Source organism: Anser cygnoides, chromosome 17 (assembly GCF_040182565.1).
Source record: "Anser cygnoides isolate HZ-2024a breed goose chromosome 17, Taihu_goose_T2T_genome, whole genome shotgun sequence".
Classification (NCBI taxonomy): domain Eukaryota; kingdom Metazoa; phylum Chordata; class Aves; order Anseriformes; family Anatidae; genus Anser; species Anser cygnoides.
In genome coordinates, this window is record NC_089889.1 from 7,821,882 (window position 1) to 7,829,087 (window position 7,206).

The following is a 7,206-nucleotide window of genomic DNA, read 5'->3' on the forward strand; positions in this document are numbered from 1 at the left end:
CCATAATGACCCTGTATCTAGGTCTTGAATCAGAACAGGGTGTGGGCCCTTTACAATGGGAATACAATAATGTGTATTAAATGGCATTAAGAAGTTACTGCCCGCACACAGTAGCCAATTTTCCAATGGCAATACCTGAGAACAACAAACACCGAGTGAGGCTGCCCAGGATGGTGGCTTCGGGCCAGCCCTCCCGAGGCAGGTCCCTGAAATCCGCCTGGCTGAAGGCAATGATCCGCTGCTCGGCATAGCTCAGCCCTTGCAGCACCAGCACCCGCCTCTTCCAGCACAGGACCAGTGGGAGGGTTGTCCCTGCACAGCACCCCAGGGAGCCAGAGCTGCCTCCCCACAGCTGCCCCCAGGGGCCAGATGGGCAGCCGGGGTTAGAGACCTTGGAGGGAAAGTGTGGCTGGCTCTAGATCCCCAGGAAATCCTGTAAAGCAGCAGCACAAATGCCCGGGGCAGGGGAAAAATCTGTTTGCTCTGAGCTGTGGCCCTCTCATTTGCATGCAACATATGTCCTCTTCGTTTGCATGTCAAAATAACCCTGCCCCAATTGCCTCAAGCAAAAAGATTAGATCTGGGTAGGAGGCTTTCACCAGGACAACTTTTAGCACAACAAGGAAATTCTAAAAGAGTAAAGATAATTAAAAACAAGAGATGAAAGCTAGCTCAGTCAGCTTGTTTGACATAGCCAAGTATCTCCCAATAATTCAGGAAACCTCTCAGTATCCAGAACTGTCAATCACCCATCCTGTTTTCCCCTGCCAGCACGATTTGGCGTTTTAAAATTAAAATTGTTGTGCTTGTCCTGCTGACTCATATGTTGTGCATCTCTCTTCTGTCCAGATTTGGGATGAAATCTTGGCCCCGTGCTATAAGCCTGTGTTGTGCAGGAGGTCAGAGCAGTTAATCAAAACGGATCATTCTAGCTTTAAAGCATAAAAGTCAGTTAAGTCATTGGCAAAATTCCTGCTGATGCCTATAAATGCAGAATTCGAACTATATAACCCCAAGACTTCCAAACGGCTGGCTCTGTGATTATCTTTCTGAGTCTGGCTCTTCTGTTTATAAGTCCAGAGCCGCTCTGCTTATTTACTTCCCTATTTTCTGCGTGTATCCTATGGATTTGAAGCATTGAGCTTTATTAATTGCAAGAGCAAAGCCTTATTTCTTAGGATGAAAATGCGGTTTATTTTTTTTTTCTAATGAAAATGAATATCTTGAAAATACCCTTCAGCTGTGTGTTATCTTTTTCACTGTTAATTTTCTTTTACCTTTGCAATAAAGGGAATTTATTTTTAATAGGATTGAAGGTGGAAACTCTAGGATCGGTTGCACCATATTTTTGCCTACAGCTGAAATCTCCAATCTGAGCTACAAGCTCTTAAAACAAGTGAGGAGGAAAGGATCATTAATAAACCCAAAACTAGCAGCGCTAGTTTGGAGACTCGCTGTACCAACATTATCTGTAAAGGCAATGCATTGGTTACACTGACTTAGCAATAGTAAGAATTAAAAACAAAAACCACTGCAGGGCCAAGACACATGTGAAAGCCTAAAACATGAACGTGAGGGTGCTCTGCAGCGCCGTGGGGCTGCCCAGGGCACCCAAGGCTGCAGAGAGAGGTGCACGAAGGTGCCCCGGCTGCTGCTGCTCTCCGCTAGTGCAGCACCATAAAACAGCGGGCGCTTTGCACCATGCAGGTAACCTGCCGGAGCCGCCGTTCAGATGCACCCAAGTAGAATAAAACTTGCCTCGGATCAAATGCCCGATTATCTTTGTGTCTTCTCTATGGGCTGGAAAGTCTCCCTGGGACAGAGCGGGAGAGAGCTCAAGTTATGCAAACGCTATTGTGTTAGACTTGTGTAAGGGCTAAATCGTTTCAGCCTTTGGGCTAAGTCATTTGATTGGATGGAAACCATTTAAGATGAGACTATTTCTTTTTTCTTGAAACAGTTTATTCCCTGACCACATTTAAGTAGCTAGAATGTTTTGCTTGGTGGAGTGTGTGACTGTGGGGGGTGGAGAGCAAGGGAAAGGGAATTGGGACTCATTTTTGTGGATATCCCAAAATAACCCAAATGAAGACAACCCAACCTGAAATGTAAGAATTCCCAGAGGCCGCTTGGTCACAGGATATATTTCCACATTGTATTAGAGCAATTCCCTGAACTGGAGAAGACAGAGGCAGTACTGGCTGACTTGTAGTTTTACTGCCCGGTTGTTTATTAGCAATCCTGCTGTGCAAAAGCATTGAAGAAATGGAAGTTATTCAGAGGCGACTCTGAGCCAGACTTGATTGTTAGCAGCTTTAGGGATTTGGCTATTAGCTGGTGCGTTCTGCGGTAATGGAATATTGTAAAAATGTTTATAGAAAAAAGTGCAAATGTCAAGGCGGTGTGTGTATATGTGAATACCTCTCCATACAGTAATGGTTCTGCGAAGCAAAATTTACCAGAAGTGTAATAGGACAAAAAGTTGCTCTGGCAGATTAGTTTATTTTTTAATTTACTTTGCTATAAAACAAGGTCCTTTACCCTGCACTGTACATTAGGCCCAAATTGCAGAGTTAGGAACCCCAGAACTGCCTGACCTGACTACTGATGCTCAAGTCAATTCCTTTTATTATTGCCATGAGGTCTGCAGCCTGCCTCAGGATTGTGCACTGAAAGTACATCCGTGCTTTTAGGGTGAACTGGTGCTTTAGGTCGATCAGTAGGAGATAAATTGGAGCTTTCAGCACCCACTAAAGAGATGGAGGTAATTTTTTTCCCTGTTTTCGTCAGCAATTTGCACAGCCATTTCCAGTAATGGGGATAGGATGCATCACAGTTTGGTGGCCAAGGGAGACTTCAACAGTGGAGCATGACCGTGGAATCCATTCTCTCCATCACACCAACCCGCAGCTTCACGTGCCTGCCTGCTGTTCCCTTCCCCCCAGAACTGCCACCTTTTTGGGACGGTCTTAGAAGCATACGTTAATTAAAGCTATTGTTACACGTCAGCCAGTTGTGCCACCTCCAGCCCGTGCTGGGTAATTTCTGAAGAAACGCCCGCTGCACAGAGCCGTGCTGCCCAGGGTCATCGTTTCTGCCTGATGCCAGGCTTGGGTTGCATCAACTTGCTGTGAAGGTTATCTGCCCAACGCGTAGGATTACAAGGGCAATATCTTTCTTAATGAAAATGTTGATTCTGGAGTACAGTTATAGGGTCATTTACATTATTATGCACATAATCTCCAGCATAATCTCTTTCAGAGCAGGGGGTCTAGACTGACCTTTTAAGGTCCCTTTCTGTACTGCATTTCTATGATGCTGTAAAGTCCTGGCTGAAAACAAATAAATGTTATCAACATTCCTATAAATTATTCATTTCTTAAATCCACTGGTCATTATAAGATGATTGGCATTAAGTAATAATCTGTGTTAGGCATGTGAAGGAAAGCAAAATGATGAAAAGCCTCCTTGATGTACTGATGTGCTGCTGTTTGTCAGCTTTTTGGAGAGAAAGAGGGGTCTGACAGACCTCCGGCTTTGCTCTCGGAGGGCCTGGGCTCCGCTCCCTGCACTTCCCCTGCTTCTTTTGTGGTCTTGACAAGTCATTAGGGATAGGCTGAAGCGTGTTTTGGAGCATCTGAACTGCACTTCAGCTGGTTGCCCTGCTGTTGCCATCACCCAAACTGCCCTGACTTGGAGACCACATTAAAACTATCAGTAGACGTTCAGCCAAATGTATGCATCTCCACCTTGTCCTGCCTCTTTTTAAAATAGGTTTTAAATGGGCTTTTTAGCTATATTTTGATCTTTCTAGGTTTCTAAAGAGTCTTGCTTTGCATTTCTCATTTCAAAACTTGATTGTAAAAATTCTTTGTTGTGCCCAGAATAACTGTGCTCCCCCTGCACCCCAGCTATCCCCCCTCCCCCAGATCAGCTTTATTTTCCCTCTGCTCAGGATCTTCTTCCAGGGATGGAGAGGTGAGTTGAGCTACTTTCAAGTAAGTGTCCCCATGGCTCGACTGCATCCAAGCAGACACTCGGGGATGGAGATTTGCTCCGCTGCTTGGGGTCGGGCAGCAACCACAAACACAGGGCAGTGTTCCTCCCCGGCCGACAGAGCTGCTGCTGGGGACAACAGGGGCAGCGAAGAATAAAAAATATAGCTGCTCGTATTCATTTGGCCGCAATAAATGGGTTTCAGCCATAGTTCCTTGGTTTCCTCTGTAGACAGTTTTGAATGCTCTCATTATAGTTATAATTTTTTATCCCTCCAAACTCATAGCGTGGGCCAGATGCTGGTGACCATGGTAGCATGGGCTACATCACTCCCTGAAATGCTGCTTTTTGCATCTCAACCTCACCAAATATTGCTGGTGGGCTCAGATACTTACAATTAGCTCACTTAAAATGATGCCTCCGGTGCGCTAAGACACTTAAAATTAGGACCAGAAGTTAGGCAGTTAATCTGTAAAGCTCAATAAAGCCCCCTGTTTCATCCAAGGGTTGTCAGAAAATTCGTTCCACATCTGTACAGAAAAAAGCGAGGTGTAAACTGCCAAGAACCATTTTAATGATGGCTGGAGAAAAAAGCAGCCAGATGGCAGGCTCTGCTGTGGCTGCGGTTGGTATTTAACTGCTTTTTTATTGGAAAAATATGGGGTGAAAAATTGTGTGGGACTCATTAGGCAGCCTGCTGCGATTCTGATCAGCTTGCCAATCTGTTCAGTGTGGCAAAGATCCAAACAGCCATAAATTTTTAGCAGCGGCTTATAATCTATGACTTGGAGCTTGTTAAACCTTCTCTACTCCCCCCACTTTTGTACACTGCTTGGTTTGTTTTTTTTTTCTTTTTCCTTTTTTTTTTTTTTAAATAAAAGCTTCAGGGCTCAAGCTGTGCTGAAAAAAAAAAAAGGGGGGGGGGGGATAAAGTCTCTCACAAAAAGCTCCAGTGAATAGCATGTCTCTTTGCTCCTTCTCGAAGTAAGACTCCATAACAGAAGTTTAATTTTCTTGATCCTGCATATTAACTAAAGAATTGGGTGCACAGCAACATCTAAAGCAGGAGAGCAAGCGGCGTTATCTTTGCGTTGGCATAGGAGGGCAGTGGAAATCCTCCTCCTCTTTTGTCATCTTCAGAGGGAGCAAGGCTGTGGGAGGAGAGGGTTGTTTGTGCGGGCAGGCGGCTCTGCCGTGTTCAGCTTTATGCTGCAACAATCCCAAAGTGAAGAATATGCAAATTTTGGGATTTCATAGCTTGGAGCAAAGTGTTACGATCACAGAGCGGCTGGCGCTCAGGGGAGACGGTAAACTGCCGGCAGGGGTTTCGTTTTCCGTCGTGGTGGTGTCTGGATTCTGAAGGGTTCACAAAGGATCCTAAGAGGAAACTTAAAGCTTCCTTTTTCTTAATATTTGCATATTACAGAAATCGATTTCAGACAAAGGAAAAAGAGGTTTTAGAGGCTGCTGTGACATGTTTCCAAGTAACATACACAGAACTATTGATCTGACCACTTTTACGGAGATGGAAAATAAGCAGCCAGCACTCCTTCATGGGAGCATAAATATTGGTTTTGAAAGATTTATGGAAACCAGCGGCCAGCAGCGGTATATATGGTCTCTCGTATATGTGCTGTTAAAAATACTACAGTATTTCTCAGAAATTGCCCCAAGTAGTGAAGTAAAATTATAAGCTATGGAGTTTTGATTCTTAACTGAAGCATTACTATATTGCCATATTTTTTCTAATGGTACTGCTGAACTTACGCATGCCTTTATAGCTGTGCATGTACACTATATATGCTGTAGGTTCAAGGTTATTTCAAGGGGATGTTTTAGATGGTTACAAAACTGTGTATGCAAATAGATCTGTGTGCACGACTGCTGTAGAGCTGCATGCAAGTTGGATGGCTGTCACAAACGACCAAACCTAAATCTTTCTTGTATGGTCAGGGCGAAGGTGTTAACTCGACTTGTGCAGAAAGTGAAAGCGACCTCAGCTGATTAACTGTGATTTTACGTGCAATTTTGGGTCTGGCAGGTACACTGAAAAGAAATTATAGCATCTGGATAAGCCAAGTTCCAGTGATTTAGGTTCCTTTTTCATTTGAACTAGCATTTCCAACAGCGTGTCCCTTCTCGTTATACTTTCGGACGATGGTGCGACAGAAATGCAGAGAGGAGTTCGCAGGCCTCCTTGCGAATGCCGTTCAGTTTGTTTTAACGTCTCCCTTGCCGGTGCGGGCCTCCTTCAGTGGGTGATGTGCAGCACAGTGAGGGCCCACATGGGTGGGTGCTCTGCTCCTTGTGCTAAGCCTTCGCCGCGTATGCCTACGTATTTCCCTCACCTTCTGTTAAGCCCCATGGCATTTCTAGCTAGTAGCTGATTTCTTGTAGCTGATAGCTTTGTCTAAAGCACACATAAATAGGGAAGATAAAAGGTTGCTTCTTTCCTTTCACATAATTTATTGTGAAGAACAGAAAAGAACGGTATGGGAAAGCCTAGGGAGGTTGTCTCATATTTTCTATAAATATAATACAATCAGGAAGTCTTTATGTTGTGAGAAGAGGATAAATGAGCAGATAGTGATAACAAAATCCAGGAGTGCAGTGATCTGCTTGAAGTCGTCCTCCCCTTTTTGTTCTGCCAGTGGGAATATTTGTATACTAACGTTCAAAGAAAAACTGACTATTTTCTTCCTCAAGTAATAATTTACGATACACGGATGCCATATTTTATTCACATTGGCTCGCCCGTGTTTAGAGAAAGTTAGTTTTTTCTTCTCCTAGCACAGGACTTAGGGTTTGAGGTTGGCGTTGGGTGGTAAGTTTCATGGGGTGGGTTTTTTCGGGACATTTCTGCCACTTGGAGTGGGTTTTCTTTAAACAAAAAGTTGAATCACACCTCTGTCTTCCCAGCTGGCCTCAGACTCTGCAAAGACGGCCAATTTTTCTTCACTTCCAGGAAACGGGCTGATTCCTTCCCCTCCCCACCTCGAAGTACACATATTCATGGCACAGCTCCTCCCCAGGACCTCTCCCTTTGGCACACGGCATCTCTGTAAGGTAGCGAGAGGCCTCCGTCCTCCCCGCTGCTCCTGCCTTTCTCATTTCTCTTGCTGCCTGCCTGGGGGGTGCAGAGCCACGCAAACAGCCTTATCGCAGCCTGTCTAGCAATAAGATCCAGGAATGCTTTGGCTGTTCCCCAGG

At 44.8% G+C, this 7,206-nt stretch overlaps 1 protein-coding gene and 1 long non-coding RNA gene across 32 annotated transcripts in view; both read left to right on the forward strand.

The window, feature by feature from the left end:
* The window catches only part of FBRSL1 (fibrosin like 1), a 518,463-nt gene that overhangs the window by 370,888 nt on the left and 140,369 nt on the right, over positions 1-7,206 (forward strand). The window lies entirely within an intron of this gene.
* LOC106031224 (uncharacterized) overlaps positions 1-7,206 on the forward strand; it is a 55,211-nt gene that overhangs the window by 26,988 nt on the left and 21,017 nt on the right. The window contains exon 1 of the long non-coding RNA XR_010825547.1: positions 1-7,062. This exon is cut by the window's left edge and continues 26,988 nt beyond it. This is a non-coding gene — a long non-coding RNA (uncharacterized lncRNA). The remainder of the gene's footprint in view (positions 7,063-7,206) is intronic.